This window comes from Ovis canadensis, chromosome 11 (assembly GCF_042477335.2).
Source record: "Ovis canadensis isolate MfBH-ARS-UI-01 breed Bighorn chromosome 11, ARS-UI_OviCan_v2, whole genome shotgun sequence".
Taxonomy (NCBI): domain Eukaryota; kingdom Metazoa; phylum Chordata; class Mammalia; order Artiodactyla; family Bovidae; genus Ovis; species Ovis canadensis.
The window spans coordinates 31,697,806-31,718,081 of record NC_091255.1 but is presented as its reverse complement, the minus strand read 5'-3'; the positions used below and the strand labels follow the sequence as shown (position 1 = coordinate 31,718,081).

The following is a 20,276-nucleotide window of genomic DNA, read 5'->3' as shown; positions in this document are numbered from 1 at the left end:
CTCACACTTTTAAAGAGACTTCCTCAAGATTTTACATGGAGCCTCTACTTAGTCACACGGCTACCCTAGCTGCAGAGAAGGCTGGCGGTGTAGTCTCCTGGTTGGCTAGAAGTGTACCCAGCCAAAAATCAAAGTTCTTTTACTAAAGGAGAGGAGGAGACTGCAACTTCCCTGGTGGTTCAGGAGTTAAGACTACAGGCTTCCACCGCAGGGGCTGCAGGTTTGATTCCTGGTAGGGGGACTAGGATCCTGCATGCCATGAGAGCAGCCGAAAAAAAGAGGGAGAGCCCGGGTGTAGGGAGAGAGCCGGCAGTCTCTCCTCCAGCAGCAGTTGGATTTTGTGGCCTAGTGCTTTCCCTGTTTCTTGTTGTCTCTGTTTCATTAGCTAATGGTTTAGTCATCCAGGCCTCCAGGGCTCCAGTTTTTCCAAAGAAGTTAAACATAAGCTCGCTCTCTCTCTCCCAGTTGAATAGTTACACTAAAAGCTACTGTTAATTGAGGACTTGTTATGTCTTAGTTGTTGTTATTCTAAGAGCTTTACATATATTCAGACATTTAATCCTCACAACAACCCTTACTGATAGGTACTGTTATTAGCCTCCATTTTATATTAAGGGAAACCCAAGTGCAGAACCATTAAATGACCTGCCCAAGGTTACACAAGTAGTAAATAGAGTCAGAATTCAAGCCCAAGAAGTCAGGCCCCAGAGCCCATCCTCTGAACCACTGCTACTCTACACAGCCTCTTGGGGGGGTGCTATAATTGCCTAAAAGTAGTCAGTGGCCTTCATCACACTACAGACATGCCTTTCTCCTCCTTGGGATTATTCATAAACTGTGTTAAAAGCAGTATGTTTGTTGTGTTGTCTTGCTTTTCCATTCCCTCTTCCCTGTTTTCTATTCTTTTTCCAAACCTGAGGCTGAGAAAAGAGATTGTGATATGCTTTAGGTTTTAGAAAGTTCATCTCCCTAAACTTCTGTTGGAACTTGCAAGAGAAGATTTGCTAGGTAATTAATTAGGTGTCTGTAGAGAATCCAGAGGTTCAAAGTTTCTTTATCTTGTTAACAGAAATTTTGTCTCCAAATATATTTTAAAATTTTCTCGTCTCTCCCACTCCCCAGCTTCACTGGTGTAGTCGGGCCCATTTATCGTTGTGTCTTCCCCGTATGTGCCCCACAGAGACTGGCTCTTGAATATACTGTCAGTAGATAGCCTGGGCTTCTCTGCAGGCTCTGACATTTCCACTTCCTCTGGCAGGCTTGATGTGGGTCGTTCTCCTAATACTTAATACTCATTCAGAGACAGTCCCTTACTTCATGGCCCTAATGTTCTAATTGAAGGGAGACAGGCAGTTTTAAAAAAAAAAGTAAATAAGTGAAATAAATTCAGCTCGTGTTAAATACCATGAATAAATAAAACAGGGAAGTTTGATAAGAGACTAATAGTACTCCACCCTTGTGCAAATTAGAGCTCTCTGGATAATTGAGCCTAATCGCTACTCAGTTGTTTTGTTTTTTTCTTAAAGCAATGATCCTTACATTAAAAATACAATAGTTAGCAAACACCTGGGTACATTCCACCCAGCTTTAAAAGAAATAATACATCATAGATAACACTGGGAACGCCTTCTGTATCCTGTTGGATCCCATTTCTCTTTTTCCTTTCCTAAAGGTAATCACTATCCTGAATTCATTATATCTGTGTATGTTCTTAATGCGTGTATATCCATCGACAACATAGTATTATTTTCCACATATAGACGCATGGCACACTGTGCCCATCATCTGCTGTGCTTTCTTAACAGTGCAGCGTTTGGATTTACTTATGATGCCTATTTCTTTCACTGTAATTAATAATCTAATATGAATATACTATAATTCGTTGATCTCTTTTCCTACACATGTACAACTTTTTTACTACTATTAACATCACTGCAGTCTCTTTTTCCTAATGTATGAGTTTCTCTAAGAAATATATTGGAAACAGAATTGCTGCATTGTAAGGTATGCCCTTGCTGGCTGTTACCATATTGCTTTCTAAGTGATCATACCAGTTTACACCCCCTGTGAAGGTGAATGAGTTCAGACTTTTCCACATTCTTATCAATACTAGGCAGCTCCAAACTTTCTCATTGTTACCAAGTTGATGGGTTTTAAGTGTCTTGTTTTAGGTTTCATTTTCTTTGTCACTAGAGGGGTTAAACGTTTCTTCATATGTTTGTTAGCCATTTGAATCCCATGTTCACATTTCTGCCCGCTTTCTCTCCTTATTCTGGTTGGTTCATATAGATGTGGAGGTCTGGATATGAATTTTCTGTCCACCGTGTGTATTGGAAATCTCCATAAAACAGTTTTCATGGCTGTTTTGAATGTTGTATTTTCTAGTTGATTATTAATTGTATAAGTATGAGTGCTGTTCTTTTCTATTGCTATATCTGCCAACCCTAGTATTATGAGTTCTAATAATAGATGACAGAATAACAGAAATTCTTGGTTTTTTTCTGACTTAAATAGCAGTGCTTCTAAACATGTATTATTACATCTGCTATTTGCCATAGAATTCTGATAAATATCTTTCATCAGTTTAAGTATGTTCCCTTCTATTCCTAGTTTGCTGAGGTTGTTTTTCATTGTAAATAAATGAGTTAAATTATAGTAAATATTTTCCTTCATTTGTTGATGATCATGTGGTCTGTCTTTTCTAACCTGTTAGTATGGGGATCTACATTAATACATTTCTGATGGAGAACTGTCATTTCCTTCCTAAAATAGTTCAGTGTGTTCTTATTCTTACTATCTCACCCCTCAAATGAACATATTCTAGGCTAGTTTCATGGGAGATAAATCTTATTTTGATTTATCATTGAATCTGAAGATAACTTCGGGTAGTGCTATCATCTTAACAATATTAAGCCTTCCAACCCATGAATATGGGATGTCTTTCTATTTATTAGAACTGAATTTTTACTTGTATTTAATTTTAAGTAATTGAAATAGCCACATGTGGCTAATGACTGTTGTATTAGCACAGCCCTAGAGCATCATCTTCAGATTCTTTTTTAATTAATTTTATTATAGTTGGTTCACAACGTTGTGTTAGTTTCCACTGTACAGCAGAGTGAATCACTTACACATATACATACATCTAGTCTTTTTTTAGATTCTTTTCCCAGATTTTCTTTCTAAAACATTGGACAATGGTGACACCTGCAGAGGCCTTGTAGTACCTGAATCATCTTAGGCTCAAGATGGCTGCGCATATGAAAAGCCTGGTTAGACAGTCCTACCTCCAGGAGGGCATAAGTCTCTCCACAAGGTGATTGTATAGGCTCGCCGCCCCCATCCCCGACCCCACCCGAGATAGGAGACAACCACAAGTCACGCAGCATCCTGTCTCCTCTGTTTTCCTTTTGGAAGTGTCTGGTTTGCTCCAGAACTAAAAAGAACGTACAACTTTTTAAAAAATTAGCAAAAAACAAACTGCCTCTGGCAGAAATGGAACTCCTTCTGCCTCTTCTTATTTTCATATAAACAGAAACTATGGTACCCAAAGTAGATCAAATGTTTCAAAATAAATTTCCTTTCTAAATGAAAATGGTGATTATTTTAAAGCATTTATACCTTGTTCATCTCTCTGATGCTGTTCTCACGGGAACAACAACAAACAGCAGAACGTGCCTTCAGGTGCCAGTAACTATTGTGCTTCCAATCCCATTTTCCTTGAGGGTCAAGAGTCCAAGAGATCCCTGCACATTAGAAACAAAAAACAGGTAATACTAGAATTAACTAATCAATCAATTAGGTAATTAGTTAAACAAACTAGAGAACCCCCTTTCCAAGTCCATTCTCTTTTTCCTGCCAGGGAGGAAGTAATGCTAGGATGCAACAGAGCTGTGTCCTTAGTGCACTCCACAGAGGTCTTCCTGCTCCCCTGCTGAGCATCTCTCTAAAGACTTCTAGGGAGATCTGCTGATCCTCTCAGAGTAAACAGGAAAACTCGGTAAATAACACTGGGGATCTTAGAGCTTATTGGCTATCACACAGTTTTCTGGAATAAGGTCCCTTTGGCCTTGGACAGCCAGGAGTAAGTGTCTTTGTATAAACATTTTATTACAACTGTCTTGCAGAGGACCCCTCCAGTCAGCTTCTGGAGCAGAAATGGGACCTGTTTGTCCTAGCCTGCCCATAACCGCTCTCCATCAGCCTCTCCTGAAAAGAGGCTGGAATATCGCCCGTGTGTTCAGAATTCGTCTAGCTCAGCAGCCATCCAGTTCTCTGTGCTTTCTCTACCTTTCTGCCCCCTAGCCTGTACCCTACCCTCATTGTCATCTCTCGCCTTGTAAACGGATAGCTTCTTTATTGTAGCATTTGGTTTCCCCACGCTAGAATTGCTCTACTGCCACTCTGCCCAAATTCCTGTGCTAGCCACTTGGGCGTTCTGGTGTCAGAACTCAGTAGCGTCCCAGCTGTCCCACCCAGCTTTCTCAGCTCTCCTCTTTCTCTCCTGGGCTATTGTGCTGGAATGATATTCCTCTTGGATTTCAGTGTGTGCAGTCTTCTTTGGGTGGAGCCTTGAGCTGTTCACAGGAGTGCTGGTAATGTCTGGCCGTCAGTGCTGCCAAAGGCAAAAAGCTGGCCTCTTCTCAGTTTAAAGCACATAGTTGGATTGCTGGGGCAGTGTTAGATGGAGGGTGGGGTAAGCAAATACCACTCTCTTCCTACTGTGTTTTCAGGAAATGATTATAAAGGAGCTATAAGTGCTATTGAAGCCTACAGAATGGATTGGCAACTTCCCCCAACCCTCCAAAGAAGAAAACACACACACTCTCTCTCTCTCTCTCCCTCCCTCTCTCCCTCTCTCCCTCTCTCCTCTACTCCTCGACTCCTCCATTAGGCTTCATCCCAGATCCACACCCTCATTGTTCTGCTGAACTTAACTTGGTACTCTTTCAGTGCAAAGAACCTTTGTTAAAGTATCTCCATTCTCTTCCCTGGGAAAGAACTCGAGCATAATCTGCTGAACAAGGGTTGAACTTTCCCTTTAGGCAAACTGTGGGTTCCACTTCCCTGTCCTCTCCGCTCCCGGGAGCAGTGTGAGCAGACGCCTGTGTAGATGGAGGAGTAACCAGTGCCAAGACTTAATCCCTCAATTAGGGAGTAGGGTTTTCAGAACTGGTAGTCAAATTGTTTGCAGAGACAGTTGTCAGTGAACAGCATCTCTGTGCCGCCAGCACACCTCCATTCCTTTCTTCTAGCTGCCTGGTTCCCTGTACGGCCCTCTCCCCCGCTTCCCCTGTGAGGTCTAAGCCGCATGGCTCTTACAGATCTTGTCTGGAGTCTCCTAAAGTGGCAGGTTTGGCTGTGCAGAGTGCGGCATCCCAGAGTCTGCCTCTCCTCTCTCGGCAGCTGTTTGCCACTGACCGAGGTGGCGACTGAGCCTGTGTGTGTGGCCGGAGTCAGTGATGAGCCTCCCACCCAGGCCTGGGGAAGCCCTCCGCCAGTGTGGTTCCTGTGGCAGCGGCCAACACGCCAGATCTCCTCATACCTTCGGGGCTGTGGTGTAACAGCCAGCTTCATGCGGTGGCATTGTTTAGTGTTGGTTGACTTGACTTTTCTGTCCCCACCCTCTGTGTTTCAAGGCATCTGGCCGTGGCCCAGGAGAGAAGAAGCTGGCACTTGCAGAGTGGCTTCCTGCTGCCTCTCTTGTAGTAGGAGCCAGGACCACCTTCCATCCCTGCCTTCCTACCCGTGTGGCAGAGGCACAGGGCCCCTCTGTGCTCAGCCTCCCGTTGTGGGGTTTCAAGTTGCCTAAGATCAGGACGCGGCTATCTGCCAGGTTATCTGCCCAGATAAACATTTATTATTTACAGGGAGGTGTTTCAGCTGCTCTGGCGGATCCCACTGGTGAGATCTTCTAGTTTCTTGAGGTTTGAAGCCAGTGTGTGGGGCTGACATCCAGACAGAGAACTGCTGGAGCTGGCGAGGTTCTCTGTGACTTCTGACATCGTTCAGCCATGGCCCCCTCCCCACCGGGTGCCAGAGCCAAATTTATAGCTCTCAGTTCCCAGCCCTGCCTTCTGGGTATTGAAACTGCCTCTACTTTTTCAACATTTCTAGCCTTTCAAATTTGAAGATTTGTATCAGAGCCAGTGTTATGACATAAGCAGCTGAAGACTTCTTCTAGGTGGCAAAACCAGCATTCTGACCTGTTTTCCTTAATAGCTACTGAGACAGCCGTTTAGTGAAGGCAACCAGGATAAAGATAGGTGGGTTGTTTTTTTTTTAAAATGCAAACAGCCATGTCCACTGCATCCATATATACATTGTCTTTTTATTTTCTGGTGATAGAATTGGTTCTCAATGGTTTATTATATTGCAAGGTTGAAAGTTACAGTGAGCTCACTTATCCTCAACATCTGGATTCTGTCACTCATAATATTGCTTTGTCATCCATCTCTCCATCCATCTCTCCATCTATCATGTTTCTTTTTGATCTGTATCATCAATACATTTCCTCTAAATCCTTCAGCATGAATATATGTCATTAGAATTCAGTATTTGCTTATGGTTTTTTCTTTTGAGATAAAATTTACATACAGTGATATGGACAAATATTAAGTGTACCTTTGATAGGTTCTGACAAATGCATATACTTCTGTAACCCAAGGTCTTTCAAAATTTGAAGTCTTTTTATTATGCTCCCTTAGCTCCACCTTTACCCCCAGAGGCTGTTCTTTTTTTTTTTTTTTAATTTTTTTTTAATTTTTTAAATTTTAATATCTTTAATTCTTACATGTGTTCCCAAACATGAACCCCCCTCCCACCTCCCTCAGAGGCTGTTCTTTGTCCTGACTTTTTTCCCCACGATAGATGAGATGTGCTCTTTCCAGAACTTCATAAGAATGGCATATAGTTTTTTAAATAAGGCTTCTTTCATTTAGTAGAAAGCTTTGAGATTCCTTTATGTTGTCATACTTACCGGCAGTTCATTCCTTTTTGTTTCTGAGTAGTTTTCCATTTTATGACTATAGCGCAGTTTACCTGTTCTCTGATGGATGGACAGGTGTCTGTTTGTCCACCTTTTTGTGGACATGTGTTTTCTTTTGAGTAAGTGCCTAGAATTGGAATTGCTGAGTTACAGAGTGGATGTGTGCATTTTATTGGAGATGGTTAGACCTTTTTCCAGAGGTGATTGCAGCATATTCCATGCCACCCGTGTGCAGGAGTTCTGTTGCTTCACATTCTCATTTGGAAGAGAGGGGCAGTATATCCTTGTGGCTTTTAATTTGCATTTTCCTGCTTACTAATATAGAATTTACATGCTTTTTTCACATTCTTACTGGCCACTTGTATGTCTTCTTCATCAAGGATCTGTTTTAGATTTCTTGCCCATTTTCTTTAATTGTGTTGTTTGTTTTCTTGTTGGGTTACAAATTTCTTTATGTATTCTGGATACAAGTACTTTGTCGATATATATGTTTTGTGACTGTTTTCACTCAGTCCATGACTTGCCTGTTTATTTTCTTAACAGTGTCTTGCTGAACAGAAGTTTTTAATTTTGATGTAGTCTAATTTATCATGTTTTTCCTTTATGGCTGTTATTTTATGGGAACTTGAAAACCCAAGTCATATATACTGTCTCCCCCACCACCCCTCCCTACATCAGTTTCTTCTGTTATTAACATTTTGTGTTAGTGTAGCTCATTTGTTGCAACTGATGAGCAGATAAACTGGTACATTATTATTAACAAAAGTCCATAGTTTAGGGTTCACTCTTTGTGTTGTGTGATCTTGGGTTTTGACAAATGTATAACGACATGTATCCACCATTATAGTATGACACGGAATAGTTTCAGTAACCTGAAAATACACTGTGCTCCACCTGTTCATCCCTCCCTCTATCATCTCTAGCCCCTGGCAACCACTGGTCTTATTTCTCTCCGTAGTTTTGCCTTTTCCAGAGTGTCACACAGTTGGAATCATACAACCTTTGGAATCGTGTGTAGCCTCTTCAGATTGGCTTCTTTCACTTACCAGTATACATTTAAGGTTGTTTTTATGGCTTGATAACTCATTTCTTTTTATTTCTAATATTCCATGATATAAAATAATGTTTATCCCTGAATAATATTCATGGAGGTGGTATGAAAGTATCATCATTTGTTTATGCATTTGCCTGCTGAACATTTTGGTTGCTTACAGGTTTTGGCAATTACTAGTAAGGCCAGTGTAAACATTTTTGTGTGGAGGTGAGTTTTCAGCTCACTTAGGTAGATACCAAAAACTGCAGTTGCTCAATCATATGGGAAGACTAGGGCTTCCCTGGTGACTCAGATGGTAAGGCATCTGCCTGCAATGCGAGAGACTTTGGTTTGATCCCTGGGTCGGGAACATCCCCTGGAGTAGGGAATGGCTACTCACTCAAGTATTCTGCCATGGACAGAGGAGCCTGGTGGGCTACAGTCCACGGGGTTGCAAAGAGTCAAACGTTGCTGAGCGTCTAACACTTTCAGTTTCATGGTAAGATTATGTGTAGCTTTGTAAGAAAATGCCCAGCTGCCTTAAATGTAGCTATACTATTTTGCACCCTGCCAGCAATGAATGAAAGTTCCTGTTGCTTCATAGCCTCACTAGCATTTGGTGGTGTCTGTATGTTGGATTTTAGCCATTTTAATAGGTGTATAGTGGTAGTTCATGATTGTTTTAATTTGCCATTTTTAAATGGTTTATGATGTTGAGCATCTTTTCATGTTTGCCACCTGTATATTTAGTTCAATGAGCTTCTGCCCATTCTTTAATTGGGTTGTTTGTTTTCTTGTTACGTTTTAAAAGTTACTGATTGATTTTTAAATGTTTGAACAACTGTGTATTACTTAAATAAATCCTGTTTGCTGTATTGGATTTGCCAGTGTTTGGGTAATATTAACAATGTTGTTATATCTTATCAGGTTTTGGCATTAGTTATACCGACCTCATCGAATGACTTTGGAAATTTACTCTCTTCCTCTATTTACTGAAAGAGTTTGTGTAATACTGGTGTTAAGTCTTAGTTGGTGAACTTGTGGCCATAAAGTAGTTCATAATAATGTCTTCTTGTTATTTTGATGTCTGTAGGATCTGTATGTCGTGACATATGGGTTATTTAGAAGTGTGTGGCTTAATTTCCAAGTATTTCAGGTTTTCCTGGATACCTTACCATCACTGATTCCTAATTTAGTTCCATTGTGATCAGAGAGCATACTTGGCATTACTTCAGTCCTTTTAAGTTTACTGAGGCTTGCTTTATGGCCTCTCACATATTTACCTGGAAGACCATAACCGCACATGCAATGAAAAGAATGTATTCTGTACGTTGGGCATAGCGTTGTATAAACATCAATAAGGTCAGGGTGGTTGATAGTGTCGAGATCCCCTGTCTTTACTCTTATTTTGTCTTGGTGCTCTGTTAATTTCTGAGAGAGGAATGTTAAAATCTCTTAATATGGTTGTGGGTTTTCTGTTCTTCCCTTTAATTCTGTCAATTTTTGTTTTCTGTATTTTGGAGATCTCTTGCTAGGCACATCACTATGATTTTTATAGCTTCCTGATGGACTGACCATTTTATCACTGTGGAATGTCCCTCTTTCATCTCTGATAATACTTTGCCTTAAAATCAGTTTTTTTCTTGATATTTATATAGCCACTCCAGCCTTCTCATGGTTTTTGTTTGCATGGTATTATCTTTTTCCGTCCATTTGCTTTTAAGCAGTCTGTATCTTTATATATATAAAAATCTCTATTGACAGGATGTAGTCGGGTCTTACACTTAATCCATAATGAAAGTCTCCTCCTTTCTAGTGAAGTATTTAGTTTATTAACACTTAATGTAATTAACCCGAAGGTTGAATTTAGGTTTACAGTTTTGTTAGTTGTTTCTGTTTGTCCCTGCTGGGTTGTTTGTTCCTTCTTTATATACATATACATGTACATATACATGTACATATACATATACATGTACATGTATATATCTCTTCCTTTTGTACCTACTTTCCTGTCTTCTTTTACATTATATGATTTTTATTAAGAATTCCACCCTAACTTATTTACTGGGGTTTTGGGGATTTCTGTTTGCTGTTTTTAGTGGTGGCTCTGTAGATTATAGTGTATGTCCTGAACTTTTCAGACTACTTAAGGGTTGCTGTTGTGCCACTTCACATAAAATGTAGAAATCTTCCAAGCATACAGTTCCAGTTACCCATTGCTCTTTTATTATTATAGTTGTTACATGGTATATACTGGCTACTATAACATACATGTGTGTATAACATACTATATACATAATATACTATATTCACCAACATGACAGTGTTGGGTTTTGGTTTTTTACTTCAAAGACATGCAAATTTTATTTCTACTAACTTAATATTAGCAAATACTGGGAGTAAAATGCTAAAGTCTTGTGCTGATAAGGCTGTTTGTATATGTGTGATAAAATATATGTAAGATTGGGAATTCCCTGATGATACAGTGTTTGGGACTCTGTGCTTTCACTGCTGAAGGCCCAGTTTCAATCTCTGGTTGGGGAACTAAGATCCCGCAAGCCCTAATCAATACAGTACATGCATATACACGTATGTGTATGTGTGTATATATGTGTGTACATATATATGTGACATTAATTTTACCATTGTGTCTATTTTTTTCTTTGCGGCACATGCTTTTGGTGTCTTGTGGAGAAATCATTACTATATCCAACAATGTAAAGATTTTCTCCTATGCTTTAAGAGTTTTGTAGTTTGGGCTCGTAAGTTTAAATCTTTGACCCATTTTGAGTTAATTTTTATGTATGATGTTAGGTAAGGAACCAACCTCATTCATTGGAATGTGGATATTGAGTTTGTAAAATGTTATAATTTTGCATTAAGCAAATCTGTGTGTCTTTTTTAATTTAAGAAGGTAGAAAAGTTGTTGTTTGTATTTATCCAGATACTTACCATTTCTTTGTGGAGAGCCAAGTATCCAAGCAGTATCATTTTCCTCTGGCTTGAAGAGCTTTTGGGTTTTCTCGTAAGGCATATGCTACAAATTCTCTTACTATTCTTTTATCAGGAAAAAAAAAATCTTTATTTCATTTCCTCCTTTAAAGTTCTCTTCACTGGGTATAGAAAATTTTCAGTACTTTAAATACAAGTCATCTGTTGTCTTATGGCCTGTATAGTTTCTGATAAGACATCAATTAGCATTTATTCAGATTGTTGTTCTCTACATGTAGTGGGGCATTTTTCTCTGGCTGCTTTCTCGATTTTTCTCTGTATCTGGTTTTCAGTAGTTTAACTATGATATGTCTAGGCCTGATTTTCTTTGTATCCTCCTGCTTGGGGTTCACTGCTCTTAAATCTACAAATTGTCTTTCACCAAATTTAGGGGACTTTCAGGCATTATTACTGAAGTTATTTTTTTCTGCTCCAATCTTTCCTGAGACTCATGTACACGTATATTAGGCCTTTTGCTGTTGTCTCCCAAATCAAGGGCTTTATTTATTTTTTTCCTCTTCACCTTGAGTGATTTCTGTTCTGACTTCAAATTTACTCACTTCTTTGTCATCTCCATTTCCTTTTAAGCGCATCCAGTGACTTTTTTATTTCAGATAATGGATTGTTGGGTTTGTTTTGTTTTATTGGCTTCCTTTTTTTTTTCTTCCAGTTCTAGACTTTGCATTTGATTCTTTTTCAATTTCTGTTTCTCTGCTGAGCTTTCCTATGTTTTCATTTATTTCAGTCATTTTCCTTTATCTAATTGAATGCCATTATAGTAACTTTGTCGCTAATCTTGCTGTTAATTTTAACATTTGTGTCATTTCTGAAGTGGTCTCCATTTCCTGTCTTTTCTCTTAGAAATAGGTCACATGAAATAGTGTGTGATATCACTTATGTGTAGAATATAGACAATACACAGGACTTCCCTGGGGATCAGTGGTTAAGACTCCATGCTTCCACTGCGGGGCCATGGGTTTGATCCCTGGTCAGTGAACTGAGGTCCTACACGTGCCATATGGCACAGCCCAAAACGAAAAACAAACCAGTGACTGTAACAAAAAAGAAGCAGACTCACAGTTGCAGAGAATAAACAAATTGCTGGGAGGGGGACAATATAGAGGTAGGAGATAAAGAGGTATGAATTATTAAGTATAAAAGAAACTACAGTGATACTGTACAAAGGGGAGTATAGCCAATGTTTTACAATATAAGTGGGAAATCTCTGAAAGCTGTGAATCACTGTGTTGTGTGTCTATCACTTATACATCAACTATACTTCAGGTAAAAAACACTTTGAAAAAAGAGTAGGTCACATTGTCTTGTTTCTTTATACACTGAGTGATTCGAGATTTTACCCTGTAATTGTAAATGTCATGTGGAGTTTGTTTTGTTCCTCTAGAGAAGGTTTTCGCTTTGGTGTATTGGGCATTTCGGTTGGTTGGACTCAAATTGCAGTAGGTCAAACATCCATTTTGTTTGTCTGGTTTTGTTGTTGTTACTGTTTTTTACATTTAATCTACACATACATGGTTTAGAAGTCAGGCCAGAAATTTGAATATTGTGTGTACACAGAATATGGGGCTTCTTCTCTGTGGCTATACAGAGATTTGAGATTTCAGATTCACTCACTTCTGTATCATCTCCGTTTCCTTTTAAGCACATCCAGTGACTTTCTTATTCCAGATACTGGATTGTCAGGTTTGTTTCATTTTATTGCCTTCCTTTTTTTTTCCTTCCAGTTCTCGACTTTGCATTTGATTCTTTTTCAATTTCTGTTTTTCTGCTGAGATTTCCTATGTTTTCATTTATTTCAGTCATTTTCATTTATCTCATTGATAAAGAAAATATCATTGAACTATTTTGATATTTAAAATTAATTTTTATTGGAGTATAGTTGATTTACAATGTTATGGTAGTTGTTTGTTTTTCTTTTAAATAGCCAGAACAACACTTGGAATCAAGAATAGTAAATATTTTTTCAGTAGGCAATACAGTGAGCAAATTCAGTTATTCCTTTTTCTTTTTTTTAATTCCTTTTTAAAGTAAAAAATAAAATGGGTCTTTTCAATGAGTGTTACCACTGTAATTAAGAAAATGATCTTGAAAATGTTTAAAAGAGGAATTCTCAGGTACTTTTGAGCATTGGCATTTTTATGTCTTTTTAAGGAGACCTTTTCATATCCTTTGCCTGGTTTTTTTTGGAGTATTTTTCACTTTTTTTAATTTTAAAGGCCTTTCTGAGAAGGATTTGAACCCTTTTCAGTCATTTACATTGAAAATATTTTCTACAGTTTGTCACTTACCTTCCATTATTTATGGGATTCTTCTTAAATGTCAATGGTTTAAAATTTTACATAGCCAAATCTTTAATTTTCCCTTTATGAAATTTGTTTTTATGCTTTAAAAAGTCCTCCTAACTTCAAACCAAATGAATATTCATATTTTATTCTCATTATTTTACTTTTTGAAAAATTGTTATTATTGTAAAACATTTATTTTTCTGAATGGTGTGAAACAGCGATCTAACTTAATTTTTTAATTTATTTATTTTAAGTGGAGGATGATTGCTTTACGATGTTGTGGTGGGCTTTGCCACACATTGACATGAATCAGCCACGTGTGCACATATGCCCCCCCATCCTTAGCCTTCTCTACAAATAGTTTATAAAGTAGCAGCATTTATTAAATGATTATTAAACTTTTAGCTTAACCAAAAGTTAAGCTTCATTATATACTGATATATGGATAGCTATGCTAGAATCTGTTTTTATACATAGATATAAATGCATACTAGCATCTGTTTTTAGGCCTTTTATTATTTTGTGCCAGTCTGTTCTTGAAACATAACCTTGCCATTTTAGTTACTGTAGCTTTGTAATGTGTTCTCATTCTACTGATGTGAGTTTACACACATTCCTTTTATATTTTATTGCTGTATACCTTTGGCTTTTCCCATCTACTTATGCTTTATACAAACTTCAGAATAATTTTCAATCCCACTGCACCCCCAAAAAAATTCTTATCGTATTTTTTAGTTGAGATATAAGTAATATATAACATATTAGTTTTTGGTATAGAACATAAAGATTAGATATATGAATGTATTGTGAAATGATCACAACGATAAGTCTCACTTCAGTTCAGTCGCTCAGTCATGTGCGACTCTGTGACCTCATGGACTGCAGCACACCACACTTCCCCATCCTTCATCAACTCCCAGAGCTGGCTCAAACTCATGTCCATCAAGTCGGTGATGCCATCCAACCATCTCATCTTCTGTCATCCCCTTCTCCTCCTGCCTTCAATCTTGCCCAGCATCAGCGCCGGGTCTTTTCCAATGAGTCAGTTCTTCCATCAGGTGGCCAAAGTATTGGAGCTTCAGCATCAGTCTTTCCAATGAATATTCAGGATTGATTTCCTGTAGAATTGACTAGTTTGATCTCCTAAGTTAATAGTAAGTCTAGTTAGTATCCATCACCACACATAGGTACACATTTCCTTTTTGTGTGAAGAGAACTTTGGAGATGTACTCTCTTAGCAACTTTCAGATATACGATAAAAGAAAAAAAGGACATGTCTACAAATTTGTACGTCATCCTTGTGTAGGGGGGCATGCTAATTTTCTTTCTGTTGTTCCAGTCTTACTATATGCGCTGCCAGAAAGGAGCACTCTTCATGGTATTTTGATTGGAATTGCATTCACTTTAAAAATATCTTTGAAGAAAATTTGACATTGTTACAAGTTTTCTTATTAAAACAATGTATTCTCTGGACATCAGTACTTTTATGTCTCCCATGTTTTTTTATTGATTTTCTTGCTATAATGAATGGGATTTTTTTTGGTACACTGTCTATATAGTACTTGGGGAAAGCTAACTTTTATTTTCAGCTATCACATCAAATTTTCTTACTAATTCTCTTCTTAGCTGATCATTTATTCATTAATTTATGTGATTTTTTTTCCCTTTTTTAATTTACTTTCACTGGGTTATAGTAGAATTACAATATTGTGTTAATTACTGTTATACAGAAAAGTGACTCAGTTATGCATCCTTTTTCGTATTCTTTTCCACTGTGGTTTATCATAAGATATTGATACGGTATATCCCAAGAATATATAGTTCCATGTGCTACACTATAGTGCCTTGTTGTTTGTTCATTCCATGTATATAGCAGCTTGCATCTGCTAGCCCCAGACTCCCAGTTGCGCCATCTTTCACCCCTACTTCCCTTGGCACCCACCAGCCTATGTCCCTGACTCTCTCCTGTGTCACAGATCGGTTCGTTCATGTCATATTTGCGGTTCCACATTTAAGTGGTGTCATACGGTGCTCGTCTTTCTCTTTCTGACTTATTTCATTTTGTATGGTAAGCTCGAGTTGCATCCATGTTGCTGAAAATGATATTATTTGTTCTTCTTTATGACTGAGTAGTATTCCATTGTGTAGAGGTACCACATCTTTATATGTGGTGTGTTTTAAATTAATGTTTTCTAAATTTGACTGGTCCTTTTCTTATTGGGATGAACCTTATTTGGGTTGCATTTTAGTGGTCTGCTACATTTGATGTGCTATTTTTTTACTTAGAGTGTTTATATCCATTTCCATAGTGGGCCTGGCCTCTCTTTCCTGTCTTTACTGCTTTTTTTCTTTGTGTATTGGAGTATTCTGGTGTACTGACTCTGTGCAAAGAAATGGGAAGCAGCTTTTCTTTTTCTGTGACCTGACAAGTATATAGAGTGTGTTACTTACAGAGTCATTCTTGACTGCAGTGCATTCTCTACCTTCAGCCTCTCAGCAGTCTTTTTACTCTGCCTTTGAGATATGTACAGAATCCAGCCGTTTAACAACGATTTCTACTAATACCACCCTAATCCAAAACAGTCCTTTCTCTTGCTTAGACTGTTAGTGTAGGCATGTTGTGATCTTCTCTCCCCTTCAGCCTAGTCTCAACACAACAGCCTGGGTGATCTTAAGATGTAAGTTGGGTTAGCTAATACCACTGCTCTAAGCCCCTCCAGAGGATTTCTATCTCACTCAGAAGAAAATATCAAGCCCTTGCCAAGGCTTACATCCTTTCTGACCTCATCTCCTACCACTCTCCGCTTACTCTTCACTGGCCAAACTGGCCTCCTCATTCTTTAATCATGCCAAACAACTCAGGCCTCTGGGCCTTTGCACTTCTGTTCTGCTGTTACCCAACTGCATAGCTTACTTCCTAAAGTCCTTCAGATTCCTGTTCAAGAGCCAACCTTATCAGAAAGTTCTCTACCAGTAATAAATGGTAAAGAAATGGACAGTCTACCCCAGGCACTCTCTGTCCCTTCACTGAACTTTTATTTTTCTTCTTAACACTTTCCATCACCTGCCTGACAAGTTGGATTTTGTTTTGTTTTCGCTTTGCCTGTTTATTGTCCTCTACCAGAATGTAAAAACTTTTATTTTATTTACTGTATACTCCCCAGAGCTTAGAACAGTGCCTGGAGGATGGATCCTGTTCCATACTATGAATAAATATTTACTGACTGAATAGGTGAATAAACTGAAGGAACTTACCTATAAAGGCACCTCAGCCTCTAGTAGTTTTGTAAAGAAAGCCTCTGACACCTCCCTTTTTCTATTTCTTCCCTTAGTATGTGTTTTTTTTTTAAGGCTTTTTTAGGTTTTGAGTCCGTTTTCTAGGCAGAAAAAAAAATTTTTAGATAAGGTTATTAAGCTACAACAAATACATGCAATAAATAGTTCAACAGTGTTAAGTGTTTGATTCAAAGTATGAGTTTTGACAGAAATATGCGGTAGTGTAAACATCACCACAGTGAGGATATTTTCACCACTTCTTGCGTCAGTTTTCTTGACTGACCTTATCACAAGACATCATCCATTTCTCTAAAATCTTCACTTTTTCTTTCTGTGTTCTCTGACTTTTCTCTTAGAATGTTAGCTATTTGCATTTCTTCATTTTAAAAAACTAGCTCTTATATTTATTGTCCTCTAATTTATTGACTTTTATCTTTTTTTCTTTTATTGTTCTTATACTTGTTTTTTTCTTCTGCTTGTGTTGAATCTGTGTTTGCTTATTTCTTACTAGTTTACTTAAAAGCTTTATGACTTTGAATATGTGATTACTAATACTTTGGCTGTACTCTAATCCATTTGGATAAATACTCTTCTAATGGTCATTTTTTAAGTAGTCTTTGATTATCATTTTGATTTTTTTTCCTTTTTGATTCTAAAGTTATTTGGAAGTTTGTTTTTAAAGTTGGACTTCTTAAATTGTTGTTATTAATTTCTACTTTGGGATTTTTTTTCTTTAGAATTTAATTTATTGAGGTAAAATTCATATAACATAAAAATTAACCATTTAAAGTGAACAATTCAGTGGCATTTAGAACATTCAGTGTTGTACAACCAGTACTTGTATACTCATTGCATTTTAATTCCAGTTGTTGATCTCTGATTTTTAAAATAAAATGCATTAAGTTCTTTTTCTCTACTTATCAAGTGGAAAAATTAAATAGGATATAACTAGCTCTCAGTGTAGTTAGGATTATGTTTAGCTGCAAGATGCAGTAACAATAACTTAAACAAGATAGATTTCCCTCTCAAGTGTAGGAAGCCCAGAGGTTTTGTATTTGACACTCCATGGTGTCATGGACCAAGTTTCTACTTTTTTGATGTGCTTTTTACTTGGTTTTCATTTCCAACAACCTCTTAAAGTCTAAGATAGCTATTGAAATGCCAGCCACTTCATCTGCTTGCAAGCCTGTGTGAAGTAGAAACAGTTAAAGAAGGAATGCAATTAAAAAAATTTTTCTAATAAGGGCCTTCCCTGGGAGTTCATACACATTACAGTCTACATTCTACTGGCCAGAACTGAGTCACTTGGCCAAACCTAACTGCAGTGTAGACTGGGAAGTATTTTTATTCTATTAATAGTTAGACCATGAAAAAAAGTGTTAGTCACTCAGTTGCATCCAATCTTTGCAACCCCATGGGGTGTATGAGGTGAGGTGAGGTGAAGTCGCTCAGTCGTGTCCAACTCTTTGGGACCCCGTGGACTGTAACCTACTAGGCTTCTCTGTCCATGGGGTTCTCCAGGCAGGAATACTGGAGTGGATTGCCATTTCCTTCTCCAGGGATCTTCCCCAGGGACCAAACCCGGGTCTCCCGGGTTGGAGGATCGAACCCGGGTCTCCCGCATTGGAGACAGACGCTTTAACCTCTGAGCCACCAGGGAAGCCCTGTATACACAGCTAAAAATCAAGGGCTCTATTACAGAGGAAGAGAAGGAGAACAGACATGGGAAACAACTGGCAGTCTCTGCCACACACCCCCATGCAGAAGTGCACGACTTCCTGCTTCCTCCTCTCACCACTCCCCCGTTGCCTAGTTTGTATAGGTATCACAGGTTATCAGTGAGACTTTAGTTTATCTGAGAACGCCTTTCTTTTGCCCTTCTACATGAGTAGGGCACTGTGGGGCACACAAGTATGAGGCCAATCAGGTTTGTGTGGGTTCTTTCGTTTTGTTTTGTTTTTTAATGCTAATAGGATTATTTTTTCTCATTGTCCGTGGAAGTTAAAGACTGAACCAAGGTATGTCTCAATCACACATGGCAAATGTCTGATAGGTGCGTTTTCATTCTGTGCCAAAGACAGGCATTACTAATTGATCACAGCACTCTTTCCCACTGAATACAAATTTGTATTCATTAAAAATAAATAAATAAATAAAGCCCACTTTTTTTTTTTGCCATCTCTAATGAAGGTGTTGGTTTCAAATTAAGTTTTTTAGCATGAGCTTTTAATATGGAGCAGGAAATGGCAACCCACTCCAGTATTCTTGCCTGGAAAATCCCATGGACGGAGGAGCCTGGCAGGCTGTAGTCCATGGGGTCACAAAGAGTCGGACATGACTTAGTGACTTCACTTTCTTACACTTTTGAATATTCAGGCTCCAAATGTCTCTGTTACTCGGGAAAGTTTACTTTTCCTCCCCTCCACCCCTTTCCTTTCTCATTTTTTAAATTATTGCTCTTTTCCCATCAGTCTTGATCTTTCTGGAATAGCTTTTTAAAGATTTACTCTCCCCTGCCCATTATTTTCATCTCTAAATTCTCCTCTGTGTTACAGAAGAGACTCAACCAAGTCATGCATATCAGTAATTTGCTTTTCTTTTGCTATGTTTAACTGCTGCTTATAGCCTTACCTATAGTTTTTCCTGATCACTTTCTCATATGACTGCCTTCTCTAGATTGAAATGCAGTTTACTTTGTTTGTGTGTGTGTGTGTTGTTGTTGTTGTTGTTTTTTACTTGTTTATTGAAGTTGAACCTTCATTAAGTAATATGCACTACTTTTGAGTTCAGTACCTTTTACATATGGTTATATTCATGCTAACTGTGACCCCCATCAAGATACAGAATATTTCTCGAATCCCAGCAGGCTTTGTTATGCCCCCTCTCTTCCCTCCTCTTAACAGAAGTAACAGTTATCCTGACCTTGTTCACTATCTGTTAGTTTTGCCTGGTTTTGATGTGTGTATAAATAGAATGATATTGTATTCAATACATACCCCTTGTTTCTTTTGTTCAGCACAATCTATGAGAGATTCATTCAGATTATTACATGTAAGAGTAGTTCATGCTGCATTATTGCTGTGTAGCATTTTGTTGTATCAATACACTACAGTTTGCTACTTCTACTGTTGATGGACGTTTCTTTTACCAGTCTTGGTTATTATGAATAAAGCAACCATGGACATATACTCTGTTTCTCTTTGATGCGTTCCTAGGAATGGGCTTGTTAGGTTGTAAGGTGGATGTGTGTTTAACTTCAGTAGACACTGCCAAGAAGATTTCCAAGGAGCTTGTACCAGTATACATGACCATCTGCAATATAAGAGAACTTCAGTTGTTCCACGTATTTGCCAACTCTTGGTTTTAATTTGGTTTTGGTTTTCATTTTAGCCTTTCTGGTGGGTGTACAGAAGTATCTCATTGCGACTGTGATTCACATTTCCCTGGTGAATAATGATGTTGAGAACCTTTTCTTCTGCTTCTGGTCACTTGGATGTCCTCTTCTATGGAGTGCCTGTTCCTGACTTTTGCCCATTTTTCCTTTCAGTAGGCTTGTCTTTTCTTATCAATTTATAGAATAATTTTTAAAGTACTCTGAATGTAAGTCCTATGTTGGGTATACATGTTTGTATTAAAAATGCCTTCTCTCACCCTTGGCTCATATTTTCACTTTTAATGGTATCAT

The 20,276-nt window shown here is 38.2% G+C and overlaps 1 protein-coding gene and 1 non-coding gene across 3 annotated transcripts in view; one reads left to right on the top strand and one right to left on the bottom strand.

The window, feature by feature from the left end:
- Nucleotides 1-20,276, top strand: part of SMG6 (SMG6 nonsense mediated mRNA decay factor) — a 200,378-nt gene that overhangs the window by 137,264 nt on the left and 42,838 nt on the right. The window lies entirely within an intron of this gene.
- Nucleotides 14,576-14,685, bottom strand: LOC138415525 (U6 spliceosomal RNA). Its single transcript, XR_011247283.1, has one exon. It is a non-coding gene; the product is annotated as a U6 spliceosomal RNA (small nuclear RNA).